Below are 17,685 nucleotides of genomic sequence, written 5' to 3'. Positions count from 1 at the left end.
TCTTACTTGATTAAAAACAAAAACAAACAAGAAAACAAACAAAACATGACCCCCCCAATAAAAAAGTCAACGAATCATTCATTTATACAAGGTTTTATGATTGTAATCAGCCCCATTATCCTTTCTATCCTCTCTTGCAGTTACTGCTCCCTTCCTTCTCAACTAATCTCCTTCTGCTGTGTGTGTGTGTGTGTAGGTCTTGTGAAATTAGTTACTGTTTCTTCTTCATGACTGGAACAATGGCATCACATCCAGAAAGACAAGATTTCATAACTCTCCTTTCCTCCTCCAGCTCTTAGAACCTTTCTTTCCTCCCCTTCTTCACAAGGCTCCCCGGCTCCTGCAAGAGAAGGGTATACAAATATCCCAGTTGGGGCTCAGTCCTCTATTGTCACATCTCAGCACCTTGACCAGCTTTGATTCTCTGCGTTAACCCTCACTAACTACAAAAAGAACATTTTCTTACCATTCCTAAAAGCAGGTTTAAGCTTTAATGAGGGAGCTGATCCCCCTAGGGCCTGTGGTCCCCTTCAGTCACAAGCTTCCAATGAATTAGGTTTACAGTACCAATCCTGTATTCCCTCCCATGGAGGGCTCTTAAATCTAAACTAGTGCATTGTTATTGGTGGCCATATCTTGCTGGTAGGTTGGTTTCATAACACAAGGCATGTAACTCGGTAAGACCTGGATGAATTTTCTCCTACAGCAGCTTGCTAGCGCTTACTGGTACTAGGAACATTTGACATGGGGGGGCGGGTGGCTTCAAACTGGGTTCCAAGGACTTTTCTCTGTGCCTTACATCTAAAGTGTGTCATCTCTGGCAACAAGGTCCTTCTTTCTAGTTGGAGTGAACAACCAAGAGAAAACAGCAATAGCCTGCTATGTTTGAGAGCCTCTGTGGGTCTCCCTGACCAATAACTCATGGGTGAATTGATTCACACTTTCTTAAATTTAATTGTGGTAACAAATTTTGATTGTCAGCTCAATAGGATTTAGAATCAACATGGAAACAGTTCTCTGGCCATGCACGTCAGGGTTTATCTAGAATTGGGTAATTGACGCGGGATGATTTCTGATCCCCTAAAAGTGGGCAGTGCTGCTCCTGTTCCCTGGGCAGCAGTCCTGGGATGAATAAAAAGGAAAATGCAAGTTGAGCAGCAGCTTTCATCACTCTAACCCTCCTGACTGCAGAAGCAATGTGATCAACTGCCTCGAGCAGCAGAGCACCCGCTGCCACAGCTTCCCCACCGTGATATACCGCCCCCTACATGGCAAGCCAAAGAAAACCCTCTTTATTGGCTTTGTCAGGTATTAGAGAAGTAACCCCCGAGTCTTGAGTGCAGCTTTTGCCATTGTCACTTGGGTATGCCTTTAAAATAATCTTTTATGAACAGAGCAGATGTTTTTAAAGCCCTTAACATCTAAACATGGCTTTAATTTATCTTTCCTCCCGACTGATAGCTACAATTGAGGTTCAAAATAATTTCCACTCAGAATTTTGACGGTATTGCTCTGATGTTTTCTGGCCTCTAGCCCTGCTCACGAAATGTCTGAAACCAATTTAGCCTTTTTTCCTTGGGAGATAAATGTAATCTCTTCGGAAGCTCTTAGGATCTTCTTCAGAAACTTAGTGTTCTGAAATTTATGGGGACGTGTTTTGATTTTTTTTTAAGCTTAGCAACAGATGGAATCATCAGTATGAAGGAATGCTGGTTTGTTTAAGCTTTGGGTAACCTCGCTCCGTCATCCCCCGATAATTGTTCACATCAGTTCCTTACTGACTTACTCCTAGAATTACTAGGAGATGGATATTGGTCTCTTGTATTGATTGCTTTGAAAGTTTTCACAATTCCTGCTCGTCATTTTCTTCCAGATTCTGAAAGGTTCTTCACTCCTTAATCTAGTGTTCTATCAAGTTTACAAAGGGCTAGAAATATCTTAAAGTTTAAAAACTCTTATTTCCTATATCATCGCAGCTTGCTCTTATCCTATAGATAAGATCGTCAAATCTTCCTCCTAAAAACAATCACATTATTTTTAGATCCCATTCTCTTTGAAATATTGTTTCCTTCTGTGCCCATTTATTCTTTTTTATTATTTTTATTTCTTCTACATTTTCACATATCTGGTAATTGTGGCTATACATTCATATTTATGAGGGAAAGAGTAGGATAATTATTAAATGCTTCTGTCCTGACTTTCCTCACCAGCTCCCTGTGTTAGGCTCCATTTGTGATGTATAGAAATAGGTGAGAAGTTCATCTGTGCCCTCATGGTTGCCACTAGGGACTCGTTCTTCATACTGTGGGCCAGAAACTCTGGATTGAAAGCATTAGCACGGATCAGAGTAGACTCCTTCAACCTGTTTCTGTTTAAATAATGAAGCCTTTTAACATGAAAAATAGATAAAATATTTACACTTCTGAGGAAAAAATATGGATACATGACTTCTATTTATTAGATAATCAAAAATCTACTTTAAGATATTGGAAAATGGCAGGTAAATGTGTGGAACTAGAAATATTGTGCTGAGTGAGGTGACCCAGACTAAGAAAGACAAAACACATGGGTTCTCTCTTCTTTTTGAACTCTAGCTTTAACTCTGTAGATATGAGCATATCATCTGGAGTAACAGTTGATACTATGGAAGGAAAAAGGGGCCCGGGGTGGGGGTGGGGTTACAGAAAGAGCTCTAGAGAAAGGAAAAGTAAGACATATGTGCTATTCTGGCATGCTATGGAAGGGAGAATGAGAAGCCAGCAGGTGAAGTCTTACCTGGGGAGGGGAAGAGAGGACAACATGGAGGGGAAGCAAGGGAGGTGGGATGTATAAAAATAAGGACGTCTAAAAAAACCACAGGGAATCATACTCTTGTACTTACATATATATTTACACATACATACACACACATATATAAGTCTATATATGTATCCACACATATATAATGAAGTTATACCACTTGGGGTGACAATGTTTCCTTATGAACCATCAACTATCTAACAAAAATCTCAGAACCCAGTGCTATGTATAGGAAACTTTTTTCTTCTTTTGTTTTCTTCCTTCCTTCCTTCCTTCCTTCCTTCCTTCCTTCCTTCCTTCCTTCCTTTTTTTTTTTTTGAGTAATTGGTCGGGGAAGCCCAAGTGCCCCTAAAATAACAGACTATTTCTGTTACCTTTGGATGACTTCCAGAAATTAAAGGTAAGACTCTACTACTGGAGACACCACAATATTCAGACATTGGAACTGGTGGAATTGAACTGATACTGACCTGAAGTCCTCTTTCCTGAGAGCAAGCTCCAGAAGGAGCTATGTGAGCAATCATAAGAGGAAAGCAATCAGCAGTCCTACCTAGCAATAGTGAAGATGAACAACAACAAAGACCAAAATGGCAAGATATCCTAGGAGATGCAATAGTGGCGCTTATATTCTGTGAGTCATCAGCAACCATCTAATTAGACCAGTGGCCTGCTCAATAGGTAGGAATGCCAGCCCACTAACTGTGGCTAGTGAAGCCATGGACCTCTGCAAAGAATCTGCTATTGCCACGTCACTAAACCAGTTCATTCTAAATATCTATCCATTTACTAACAGATAAATGTAGCTCTAACATCTCACCAAAGAAGCTTCATTTTGTAGCTGACAGACAAATCCATAAAACTGCATCTGGTCAAGATCTAGAGAACACCTGAATACGGGTTGCCCAGTCCCAATTGGTCCATCTTCAATATAACTTCTTCAGCTAAGGATCAGAGACTATCATGGAAGAGGAGACAGAAAGATTGTAAAAGTCAGGGGATTAGGATGGGCCATCTGATGTAAGATAGTGTCTTCTACATATGATACGAAAACCATACCCAGAAAATCCCAGCAATATGGTTGCCTATAGAAGATTTAAACAACCAATTGACAAGCCAACATGAATGGGAGAATTTACACAAGGTCCCATCACTAGAATAAGAGCTACAGGTAGCTAATGGTTGCAGAGAGAGAGAGAGAGAGAGAGAGAGAGAGAGAGAGAGAGAGAGAGAGAGAGAGAGAGAATGAGACCCCCAATAGTGTAGCCAATTCCAAGAAGCCAGCCCTAAACACATGATTAACACTAAATAATCTCAACATGTTATGCTTATAAACATAAGTACATATATACATTTAACAATTATAATTAAAGAATAAGAAGCCATGAGTTTAAGGAGTGGAAAGATCATGGGAGCTGGGGATCAGAGAAGAGGAAAGAAAAGAGGAGAATGATGTAGCTACAGTACTTTAACAAAAGAGATGTATTTATTTATTATGTATAGTGTCCTACCTGCATGTAATATACACCTGCAGGCCAGAAGAGGGCACCAGATCTCATTATGGATGGTTGTGAGACAACATGTGGTTGCTGGGAATTGAACTCAGGACCTTTGGAGGAGTAGCTAGTGCTCTTAACCTCTGAGCCATCTCTCCAGCCCCTAGATACAGTACTTTCATATGAAATCCTAAATATATATTATATTATTCCATTACCTTCTTAATCTTCACTTGATAGAATTATTCCTTTCTAAAGTCTATAATAATATGTTATATTAATTTATAATTATGATACCAAAAAGAAAGGTCGTCAAAGGGGATTTCTTCTTTGGCACAATTATTGTGATGGTTAATCTCCTCTATGATGCATTCTTCTTTATTCTCTAGGATCATTGCATACAAAGGATGCAATGTTTTGTCTTATTTATTACTCAGTAACTCAAACTCCATAAATGTGTTAATCAATGTCCTTGATTTATACCATTTTAAAAGGTGTGTGTGTGTGTATGTGTGTATGTGTGTGCATGTGTCCTAGTTAGGGTTTCTATTGCTGCAATGAACACCATGACTAAAAGCAAGTTGCAGAGAAAAGAGTCTATTTGTCTTCTATTTCCACAGCATTGTTCATAATCAAAGGAAGTCAGGACAGGAACTCAAACTGGGCAGGAACCTGGAGGCAGGAGCTGATGCAGAGGCCATGGAGGAGTGCTGCTTACTGGTTTACTCTTCATGGCTTTCTCAGTCTGCTTTCTTATAGAACCCAGGACCATCAGCTCCCCTATCAAATATTAATTAAGCAATACTCTACAGGCCTGCTTAAAACCCAGTTTTTTTGAGGCAAATTGAGATTTCCTCCTCTCAGATGACTTTCGTTTGTGTCAAGTTGACATAGAACTATCAAGCACAGTGTATGTGTGTGTGTGTGTGCCTGTGTGTGTGTGTGTTTATTGGAATATTGGACAGTAGTAATTAAAGTATTTTAAGGTTCTTATAAAAATAAAATTTGAAAACCATTTAAACAAATTTTATACTGGTTTTCATTACCGAAACCTATCATTTTTCATTTTACTCTAGTGGCCGACTTTTCCTTTTTTTCTAAACATACTTAAAATTTTACCTTTATTCTTAGACTTCAAAAGTTTTTCGATGATGGTTCTTCAGGAAATAATTACCTTTGGTACTGAGGAATACCTTAGAATGTAGACTTCTAGTTTTTTTTGTTTTTTTTTCAGCCCTGGAACAAATTATTTCCTCTAGTTTATTTAGAAAGAATTTGGTTTTTGATTTAAAACCTGTGATTACAAGTTATTTTTTGGTTAAGATCTCATCAGTGATTACAAGTTGTTGGTTAAGGAAAGACGAGGATCTGCACGCTAGCTAACTGCTGAAGGTTAATTTAGTGCTTGATTTAGAATCTTGTAATTAATTAGATTACAATAATTAATATGTAATTAAATAGATAAAATTTGGCAAAGTTGCTGTATTAGGGTTTAACACCGAACATTGTCAGTGCTGAGCATGCACTTTTCTCCCTAGCTATTCTTGGTCTGGTAAATGTATATCGATGTCTAGGTTTGTACTTTAGCATATCTGTGGTCCATTTCCTGGTAGGATGTACGCTGACTGCCCCAAGACCATATAGACCACAAGTGGTACCGAATGGGATACAGAACTTTTATAAATAAATGCCTGACAAACTGAAAAAAAAAAAGCATAGAAAGAATTTGGTTACCACCTTAACCTTCATGGCACTGTTACAGCAGTGAGCACACCTGGCCAGACTGGTTGTTACTGCAGCTTGCAGCACTCACAGCTGGGAGAGACAATTGATGACCACCCTCAGCAGTCTACAGCATACCTGCTGGTACCACGAAAGCTAGTCAGCAGGGAAGAACCTTCCAGATCTCTTTCAGCTTCATTTCTCCATATCCTGTGACCAAAATGGGTGATGTATTCAGCAGCAGGGTCTTGCCATCAAGTTCCAGTGAGCAACCAAGAGTAGTAGCAACAGCCTGTTTTGTTTTGTGGGTCTCTGAGTCAACAAACCAAAGGGAGATATCTCATGCCCAACACTGATGTGGAATACTGCCCTTTGAAGATGTGTGTGGTGATTATCACTGTGATTTTATGGGAGTATTTATTTGATGATTATTGTGGTCATATTGGACATTTCTATATTTTTGTATATGTGAAATATTGTTCAAGTCTTTGGCAACGTTTTTTAAATTAGTTGTTAAAATGTTTTCAGAATTTAAAGTATTTATGCTGCCCGTTATCAGAGACATGTATTGTAAACTTTTGGTTAGTCTCTATCGTGCCTTTTCATTTATATCCTTTCATTTTAGTTTTTGTGTATGTGTAGGCATGTGTGCTTATGTTGGAGGGAGGAATGCATGTGTTCAGATGTGGGCATTCCTGCGAGCTCATGTGTGTGGAGGCCACAGAACAAGTTTGTGTGTCATTCCTCAGGAGCTGAACACCTTTTTTATTTTTGACCCAGGGTCTCTTAAGAGCCTAGAACTCACTAGGCTAAGCTGGCTAGGTCACAGTGAGCCTCGGAAATCCCCTTGTCTCTATCTCCTCAGTAGTAGAGTCACAAGCCCACGTCACCCATGCCACCATGCTCAGCTTTTTTTGTGTGTGTGGGAGGGTGTGAATTCAGGTTTTCATGCACTCCCAAGAAACACTTTAAAGACAGAGCTGCCTCTCCATCCACCTTCTCATTTTCATTAGAAGAGAAACCAGATTTTGACAATGTCCATTTTTTTTCTTCTCTTGCAGTTGCTACTTTTTCTCACTGATAGTAGCGTGTAGGGATGTTTGGAACCATAATGGTTTGTCATGACTCCGAGAGAATGGCTTCCTGATACCTAATGAGCACAAGACAAGGGTCCCCCATTATCTAAAACAACCCAATCCAAAATGTCAACAAGGCTACGGTCGAGGAGTCTTTATTTAAAGTGATTTACTTATATCCAAACAACTTTTTCATTTTTTCCTCAGGGAGTTCTTATTAGGAAACTGTTTCTATCCGATTTACAAATTTATTAGGTTTTATGTTCTACATCATATTGCAGCTATTATATATCAAGTATTTATTGTGGTAGAAGCTCCATTCTATCTGTTTTAAATATGCTTCATTTAATCCTAGAAATATGATTTTCTTCCTTTACAGATGGAGACACTGAAGCCAGGAAGGGAAAAGGTCCAACTCTGGTCTTTACCATTTTATTTCACTATTAATATTAAGATAATCGAGTCCTCCACCAGGACTTAATATTAATTAATTTTGTACAATGGTTAATTGTACAGTGTTAATTTTGTACAATGGTTGATTGAAATTTAAAGTGGTAAGGAGACAGATGGAAAGTTTTATTTCTGTTTTACAGATTGCCAAACTCTAAACAGAAGACAGAGCCCCCTTTACTCCCAGGGCTAGTTTAAGGCATTAGCTGCTCCTACCTTTATTTTTGGTTGTGCTTTCCGTTTGACTGAGGTGAGGACCAAAAGTGGTGTTAAATGGGCTTTGCGCAGGATTAGTGAAAAGCTTAGGCAATCTTTCAGAACTCAGAGAAAACCATATCAGAAACCTGGGTAAAGGTGCAGTCTACCTCCAGAGTGCTGGAGCAGACTCAGTGAGGAGCAGGAAGGTAGCCAAATAGTCACATTTTCTGAGACTTCTTTCAAATCTTCTCCAGTCCTCCATATTACAGCTGGGCATCTTCTGGGAATTCTAACAATTGTGCAGGTGTTCTAGGATGTTTCTACCATATCAAGTCTATTGTTGCACTGCCGATCTGAAACTTTCCTCACAGGGCTTTTGTTTTAAGTCTAGGCCCAAGCTTCACGAGCACTGTGGGATATCTTCAGGTGCTATGCAAAGACAGGCAAGGCTATACCATCCGGGAACAGTCTTCCAGTTTCAACCTGAGCAACTCTGCTTTTGTGTCTACATGTTTTTCATTGTTGATTTCTAGTTCATGACTAAAAATGCTTAAAGCATTTTGCTGTGCTGTGCAAAGCCCAGAATCTTTAGCATCACAGAAACAGCCCTCAGAGGTTTAGTGAACTGCAGGTCCTGCCAGTCACAGCTGCTTTCCCCTGCCATAGACTTGCACTGTGTGTCCAGCTGTGGTACTTGCGTGGTTCTCTGGAATATTGGAAACTGTCTTATTGTTTTGAATGTACAGCAGCCTTGTTTTGTTTATATATTTTTGTTTTTAATTCATTTTGGATTTATTTATTTTCATATTATGTGAAATATGTGTTTTGTCTACATTTATGTCTGTGCACAACGTGTATGCCTAGTATTAGCGAAGGCCAGAAGAGGGCATAGAATCCTAAAGAAGAGGAGTTCCAAATGATTGGAACTTGAGGGAGCTGGGAATTGAACAACTAGTGCCCCTTAAGTGCTGAGCCATCTCTCCAGTCCTTGTTTATATACTTAAAAACAAACAAAAAAAAGAAATAATTTTTTCCACCTTTGGTACTAGCAAGGTTAAATTTAAAAGAGAAAGCAAATTTGTATTCCACATGGATATGCCAATTTGTATTCTTACAACCAAGTATTTAAGAATCTCCATTGATCCACATCATCTCTAATACTAGGTCGAATCAAATTATTACTTTTGAAGGCTAAGCAGTATAAAATTACATCTTATAGTCCTCTAAAGGATTTCCCCTGATTACTAATGAGAACAAGCACTTTTTCATGTTTGTCTGACATGCCTTTTATCTACTATGAAAAGCTATGCATGTCCTTTGCCCTTTTTTTTTTTTTTTTTTTTTTTTTTTTTAGTAAAAATAGTCTCTGTCTCTTGTATTTTCACTTTCATTATGGTGACTTTTGATGGACATTTTAGTTTTTAAATTTTTATTTTTAATGATGTGTCTACGTGTTGGTATGCGCATGTCAGTACAGGTAAATGGTGGTGTCAAATCTGATGGAACTCAAGTTACAGCTGTTATGATCCTCCAGATGTGGACATTAAAAACCAAGCTCATGTCCCCTGCATAGGAGAGCTTTTAGCTACTCAGTCATCTCTCCAACCTCTCACAGTTTTAGTTTTGATACAGATGAAATGAATTTTAAAACTACTTCATAATTTTTCTTTTATGCCTTGTTTAAGGAAGTTTAAAGCACATTAGTATTTTAAGGACACTCTACAGTGTTTTAAACATGTATAATTGCTTAGTTATCTTAATTATCACTGTTTCATAAAGTTCTGATAGTGGTAGAATGATGATCTCCAAACATTGATAAAAATTTCTTTTTGCAATGTCTGTAAAGACATTTGTAAATCAGTTTGGGGATAATTAACATATTTTTACTATCAAAATTTTCAGTCAATGATTAAGTTATGCTTGTAACTGTAGACTGCATGTTGGTTTCCTGCTCACCCAGATCCAAATAATTACACTTATAACACTATTTGGCCAATGGCTCAGACATATTTCTAGTTAGTTCTTACATCTTAAACGTAAGATGTAACCCATTTCTAGTAATCTATGTGTTACCATGAGGCTGTGGTCTACCAGTAAGTTTCTGGCGTCTTTCTCCTTCAGCAGCTATATGGCATCTCCATGACTCTGCCTTCTTTCTCCCTGCATTAAGTTTAGTTTTCTTCACCTAGCTCTATTCTGTTCTGTCACAGACTAAAGCAGTTTCTTCATTAGTCAATGATAATAAAGCATATTCATAGCATACAGAGGGAATTTCATATTATCTTCTATTTTCTGTCTAAATGAAAAGGAAAGTTTTAACTTTAACATAGTAAAATTACATATAACAAGACAGGTATCAAGCAAGAATTATAGTTATGATATTTAATCTATTTGTATCTGGCAAAATTAAAGAAAATATTCTATTGTCTCTTTTACCTTTGTGAGTCTAAATTTTCATCTCTAATTGATCTTTTATCATAACTAAGGAAAACTATAACCTGTCTTCAATTCCATCAAAGACCCCAGAAGGATATAATATTACTTAAGTAAAGAGGAGTGCATTGTAAACAACTTCCAAAACTAGAATTGACAGAGACATCTTGCTGCCTGGACAGTCACCCAAAGTTCTTCTGTATCATTGGGGTATCACCTTCAGCCTACAGGCCCATAGTACCTGACAGACTTCCATGAAGCAGGAAAGTTGAAAGGCTGTTTCGCCTATATTGGAAATTTGTCAGTCACCTTCTTCTGTGTCCTGCAGAATGTCTGGCAGTTTCTTCTGTGAAGTAGGAACCCTAAAGGACCATCCCATCCTTTGAAAATTCAGCAGTCACTTTTCTGTGGGTCCTGCATGTCCAGTTCATAAGCATACCTAATCAAACAGTCCAGGCAAGGGCAGTTTCTTGCCCAAGTGGCTAGTCCTGTCACAGTGAAGGCAAATTCCATAACAAGTTTCTTTGATGCCCATTAACTGCTCTAAAGTAATTGGTGCTGCCAGAAGCAGACATGTCTCACTGTCGAGAAAGTCTAAGATTTTTAGACTTTTAAATGCCATATTCTGTGGCTCTTTGAAAGGTTTGAAGAATACCCATTCAACTGAAATATATCTCTGTACATCTAGAAAACCTAACTAACATGACTACAGTTTGACTATTATAAATGACTATCTATTAAATTACAGTTTTAATTATATATTATATTTTAAATGAGCTGAAGAAACACAATACCTTAAACAAGATCATAGTAATAATATGATATATAATAATACATATACACAGTATAACAAAATTGACCTTAAATCTGGATTAATAGACCAAGATCCATCCCAATGCAAACTATTCATCTCTATATCATATCCCCCTTTAAATGAAAGCAAACATTTATGAACAATCATTTTGGGAATTTTGACATTGTTTTCTCCAAACTACTTTCTGCTTTTTGTTGGGTAGAGTATTTTTAGGGTTCACAGAGACCTTTCAGGAGGTCTTGTTCAATCAAAACACATTAGCCTGGACAGAATCCACAGGTTCTGATCTTCTGAGGAAACAAAAGCAGAACCTTTTTTTCAAAGAAACATATCCTTAGATTCAAGTCAAGGTATCTTTAAAATATATTTTTTGGTTTAGCTTAGCAGCTTGTACAATAAAATGTTTCTCTGTAGTTAGCTCATTCACCATCAAAAAAAAAATCAAAGAAAATGCAATAATATACATAATTCAGATTCTTTGTGTATTTTCCATCTTTATGTTGCTTCTTAATAATACTTTTTAATATTTATTTTCTTTATTCCTTTAATCTATATCTGTTCACTGTCTTTTTAAAGACTTTGCTTTATTCATTAAAACTATTTACTTCTTTTTATAGCTGTCTATACTCTTTTTCCTCTCTCTCCCAAGCCTATATACATTTTAAAACACACTGTGACTCATTCAGAGGTTTATTTTTGTCTGAATCTGTCTTTGTTGTGTATCTGTAATCCTTTTCTGACCAGGAGTATTTTTTAAAATGATAAGTGGTATGGTTTCTGCAGCCCTGACTGCTGGTCCCACCTCTCTTAGCCTTTCAATATGGCAGAGGTACACTTACTGCCAGCTGTGTGAACCATACTCATCATCCCAGCTCCAGGAATGCAGTGGGACTATGTCGTTGTCATTAAGCAACTTGCTGCATGCTGTTCACAAACCCCATTCAAGTGCTCAGTAGCTGGATCTCCCGAAAGAGCCAGAGCCATTTGTGTTGCTAACACAAACCAGGAAGCCATCTCTTAAAGAAGCCATGCCTTGCTTGCAGCCAGCAAGCAGAGCCTATCTGAAAAAAAAAATGCAGCTACCAAGAAACTACACTTGGCTCCCATTTTTGTGACTCTAGGAACCCCTCCTTTTTTCCTTAAGCTTTTGTTTAGGTCTTATGTAAATCTGTGCCCCAGATGGTGGGCGCCATTTGTAACCAGAGACTTCACATTGGTTCCAGGGTGCCCAGACCCAATTAACCATACAGAAACTATATTAATTACAACACTGTTTGGCCAATAGCTTAGGCATATTTCTAACACATTTCTATTAATCTGTGTATCAGCATGAGACTATGGCCTACTGGTAAGGTTTTGGCATCTTTCTCTATCAGCAGCTACACGACTCTGCCTTTTTTTCTTTTCCCCTGCATTCAATTTAGTTTTTCCCACCTATCTCTATTCTGTCCTGCTATAGGACAAAGCAGCTTCTTTATTATTAACCAATGGTAATAAAACATATAGCACACAGAGATGATGTGGGAGTTTCCTCTATGTGCTGTAATTACCATTAATGAATAAAGGCCCTAGCCTATTGATAAGGCAGAGCTTAGGTAGGCGGGGAAGATGGAACTGAATTCTGGGAGGAAGAAGGCAGAGTCAGAAAGATGCTATGGAGCCGCTTCCAGAGTCAGACATGCTGGAACTTTGCTGATAGGGTATGACCTCATGGTGATATACAGATTAATATAAATGGATTAAATTAAGATGTAAGAATTAGCCAATAAGAAACTAGAGCTAATGGGCCAAGCAGTGATTTAATTAATACAATTTCTGTGTGGTTATTTAAACAGGTATTGTGTATTTTTCATATTTATTCTTGATTGCTTTAGTTTTATTAATTACCCTTCAAATGTCTGCAGTGATTTGAAAGAAAAGGGCCCCCAAAGGGCCTGGCACAATTAGAATTTGTGGCTTTGTTAGAGTGGGTGTGATTTGTGGAGGAAGTATGTTACTGTGGAGGTGGGCTTTGAGGTCTCATATATGCTCAAGCCACACCCAGTCCTTAGTTACTGTTATTAAGATATAAAACTCTCAACTTCCTTTCCAGCACTGTGTTTGCTTGCTGCCATGTCTTACCATGATGATAATAGACCTAACCTCTGAAGATGTAAGTCAGCCTCAATTGAATGTTTTTCCTTTATAAGCATTGACCTGGTCATGGTGTCTCTTCACAGGATTAGAAACCCAAAGACAATATTTATATTTATTTTATTATGAATGTATGTTTGTAGTGTGCTTATACTGAGGTCAGAGGCCAATGCTGACTGTCTTCTTTTGTTCTCTACTTTATTTTTATATTCTTTTTTTTATTTTTGACAGTTCAAAAAAGTATATAATGAATTTTAGTCATTTTTATCTCCATTATACTGTCACATTTCCTACCCCACTCTTTCCAGAAACCCCTCCTACTTTTGTCTCTTTCTGGATGCATGACTCATTGAGTTTAATTAGACATGCTTGTGTGAGTATGAAAAATGGTGGGAAGACTATAGGAACTGTAGGATGGAGAGGGGTGATGCAAAAAATGTCTTCTGGACATGACAAAGCCATGGCACTAATACATCATTCTAACTGTGAATAATTACATAAATCTGTACATGAATGAGTTGTCAGCATTTCATCATGGATGAAGGAGAGGGTTTATAAAACTTTGTCTTATTTTTTGAGACAAGGTCTGCCACTGATTCTGGAGCTCACTGGTTTAGTTAGACTGGCTAGCCAGGCAAGCCCCTGTCCTCTTTTTGCCTCTGCCTCCTGGTGCTGGGGCTACAGACACATGTTATCTGACTAGGCTTTTAAAGAGTTGTACAGGGGATCCAAATTCAGGTCCTCATGACTGTGCAGCAAGCACTTTGTACACTGAATCAATCATCTTGTAACTTTTACTTTTTTCCTACAGAAAATTTCCAACTGTTTGTGCCCTCTTGAACATATTTTTGGTAATCATTTCTGGCATATAGTAATTGATATTTGCATCTGTATATTGATTACATGCCAGTCATTTTGTGAAGCTGTTTAGAGTATTTTATGCCTTTTGAACTTTTTACACAAACACATAGCATAAAGAACTCTCTTTGTATGTTGTTTTCATTCCTTTGTTTCTTTAATTCTCTCTGCTGTTTTACTGGCTAAGGTAAGAGGTCACCTTCTGATGTTTCCTTTAACCTACTTGTTGCCAAGCATTCAAAGAAAAATATACCTCTCCCAACAGTCACCAGCTGACAGTAGTTGCTGCACTGAGTCCTTCCCCACACATAATGGAGCTTTGGTTGACTTGACCTTGCATAGCATGCCGTCTCTTTCTAACCATCAAGGATGCTTTCTATAAGTTTATTACTAAATTCTTTTGAAACAGTAAACATAGTTTTTTTCTTTTCTTGGTCTGCAAAAGCATGCATCTTGTTGCTGATATCAGTATTAGAATTTTTATCAAATTATTTTTCTGAATATATGAAAATGATCATACAATTAGTCACTGAATCAATAAAGCCAATGATGCTGATAGATTTTAAAATCCTAAATCATCTTTGCATTTCTGGGACAATAATGACTCTATCATAGTATGTTACTTTTTTTTATTGTGCTAGACTCTTTTTGCTAATGTTTTATAGAGTTTTTCATATTTGCTCATGAATCATATTCTAAGACTATCAAATAAACTTAATTGCTTTTAAGTTTTTATTGACTTCACAAATTTAGAAAAAAATTTTACTTTATTCTTTAAAAGAGTTTTTTAAGCTGGTGTAAATGTTTAAATGCTCATCCATATAATAAGTGTACATATATTTGTATACACATGCTTATGTGCTCTTAAAATTGTGTACTCAGCTTACTTAACAATAAAGGGAGAAGTGCATGGCTTTTATCTCTGAATTTCTTTTTTTAAAGTTTCTTGAAAATCATTTATTTTCTAGAAAATTGTCCATTTTGATTAAGATTTATTTTTATTTTCTTTGCTCTATAGCTTTCATTGAATATTTTATATTACTTTCAATATGTTTTATTTATAGTTACACTTTCATTTTCCCCTGATGTGCTTATTTGTTCATTGTCTTTTTATTTTGACAATTCTTCTTCAAGATAAGAGGACTTATAAGTACTAAGCCTTTTTGTCACATTTGTGAATCAGCATATCATTAGACTTTGCTTTGTATTTATATTTTATTATCATTGTATGTGTGCTTGCATGTGCATGTTGTGTATGCAAGGGCACATACACCATGGGGCTTATGGGAAGGTCAGAAGAAAACTTTTTGGAGTCCCCCTTTCCACTTTCACATTGATTTCGGTGATGGAACAGTTGCCATGCTGTGTGACAACTTCTCTACCTGCCTACAAACCAGCTCTGACACTTTGCTTCTGTTTGGCCTCCCTCATACTTTCCCTTCTCACTCTGGGCTCTTTCCTCCCCAAAAGTGCTTTCCTCTATTTTATTCTCCTCCCTTCAATGGCTTCTGTTTTCATAGTCTTTAGTCCCTTTTCTAATTTTATGTCCCATATTTTCTTTTTCATTACATAGGTTTATGCCCATAATTTTCTCTAGAAAAACAGGTTTCTCTATATGTCACAGATTTTAATATATAGTCTATTAGTCATAATTTCTGTTTTGACTTCTTTGATCCATGAGATTTTGTCAACATTGCCAAGTATATAGAGAGGTTTTATTTTTTAAAAATATTTATTTAAGGCCGGGCGGTGGTGGCGCACGCCTTTAATCCCAGCACTTGGGAGGCAGAGGCAGGCGGATCTCTGTGAGTTCGAGACCAGCCTGGTCTACAAGAACTAGTTCCAGGACAGGCTCCAAAACCACAGAGAAACCCTGTCTCGAAAAAGCAAAAAAACCAAAAAAAAAAACCCCCCAAAAAACCCCCCCAAAAAACAAAAACAAAACAAAACAAAAACAAAAAATATTTATTTATTATGTATACAATATTCTGTCTGTGTGTATGCCTGAAGGCCAGAAGAGGGCACCAGACCTCTTTACAGATGGTTGTGAGCCACCATGTGGTTGCTGGGAATTAAACTCAGGACCTTTGGAAGAGCAGGCAATGCTCTTAACCTCTGAGCCATCTCTCCAGCCCCCTATGGAGAGGTTTTTAAATAGCTAGGACAAATAATACTATAGAGTTTTAGGAAAGGACACATGGAAATCTATTACTGTAGAAGCTAGCTTTTTAGCACAAACACACACACACACAGAGAGAGAGAGAGAGAGAGAGAGAGAGAGAGAGAGAGAGAGAGAGAGAGAGAAAGTGGAGCTACCCTGTGAAGGTGACAATGTCCTAGTAGACACCATCAGTGAACAAATAAGAAGTCAAGTATCACGAATGTGTTAGTTGTTTTGAAGTTGTTGGCCAGTGAGGTCCTATAGACCCTTTAAACTTTACAGGCTACCATTGCTCTTAGCTACCCTCCTGACTTAATGATAAGACTATGTTACTGAAGTTGCCACATACTAGAATCACAGAAAATGAATAAATCAAGCTGGCACAGACCTAAACACTCCATTCCTCCTGGTTAGCTTTCATATTGCTGAAGGGTGCTATGCTAGTACAGGAGGAGTAATCTAATCATTAATCTTCCCCAGCTGTGAAACCAGGCAGCTGTAAAAATGACTAGCCTGGCAGGACATACCTACCAGTGCAATGGGGGTATGAACATCCTGGGAGTAACCAATTACATTTTTATTGGATTTAAGTCCTACTCCTCAAGATGAAACCTGTATCTGACATTAATATTAGGCCAGGAAGCTTTGGCTTGACAGGACAAAGGCATTGTGGTAGGGGTACTAGTGCTACTAAATGGACATAGTATTAATCTAACTCTCAATGATTTATTGTTATACCCTTAGACCAATGCAAATCTGTAGTATTAAGAGCACAGGCCCCTTGTTCTGTCCTGCCTGGCTAGCTTACACCTGAAATAACCACACGGAAATTGTATTAATTAAACACTGCCTGGCCCATTAGTTATAGCCTATTATTAGCTAATTCTTACATCTTCCTTTAACCCATTTCTGTTAATCTGTGTACTACCACGAGGTCATGGCTTACTGGGAAAGATTCAGCATGTCTGACTCTGGCGACTCCATGGCGGCTCTCTCTGCCTGCCTTCTTCCTCCCAGAATTCTGTTCTGTCTACTCCACCCACCTAAGGACTGCCCTATCAAAAGACCAAGGCAGTCTCTTTATTCAACCAATGAAAGCAACACATAGAAAGAAGAACCTCCTACACCACAAATCTCAACTCTTATCTGAGAAGATTCTGTTTATAATAGATGCTGATTAACACAGAGATTTTTCCAAGCTTTTATGTCAGACCTCCTAGGTCTTAAGTCCTTATGATTTGTATGTGTCTTTCATAAACATTTAGTAGATTTCAAAAATGTTCGGCAATCTCTTTAACAATGCTTAGTTAAAGTTATTTTCATTTATTAAATTATATATACAGTTGGACTTATTTGTTTTAACTTCCTTTGTATTTACTATACATTCTAGCTTTTCTGAGTTTCTTTTTTTCTTAATTTTTTTTCTTATTTATTATCTGTACAGTATTCTGCCTGCATGTATGCCTGAAGACCAGAAGAGGGCATCAGATCTTATTACAGATGGTTGTGAGCCACCATGTGGTTGCTGGGAATTGAACTCAGGACCTT

At 37.6% G+C, this 17,685-nt stretch overlaps 1 protein-coding gene across 1 annotated transcript in view; it reads left to right on the top strand.

The window, feature by feature from the left end:
- Window positions 1-17,685, top strand: part of Pou6f2 (POU class 6 homeobox 2) — a 468,024-nt gene that overhangs the window by 35,877 nt on the left and 414,462 nt on the right. The gene's annotated exons all lie outside the window — the stretch shown is intronic.

The sequence above is a fragment of the Chionomys nivalis genome, chromosome 13, assembly GCF_950005125.1.
Source record: "Chionomys nivalis chromosome 13, mChiNiv1.1, whole genome shotgun sequence".
Taxonomy (NCBI): Eukaryota; Metazoa; Chordata; class Mammalia; order Rodentia; family Cricetidae; genus Chionomys; species Chionomys nivalis.
Note: the sequence above shows the minus strand (reverse complement) of the source record. Positions and strands in the feature narration are given on the sequence as shown.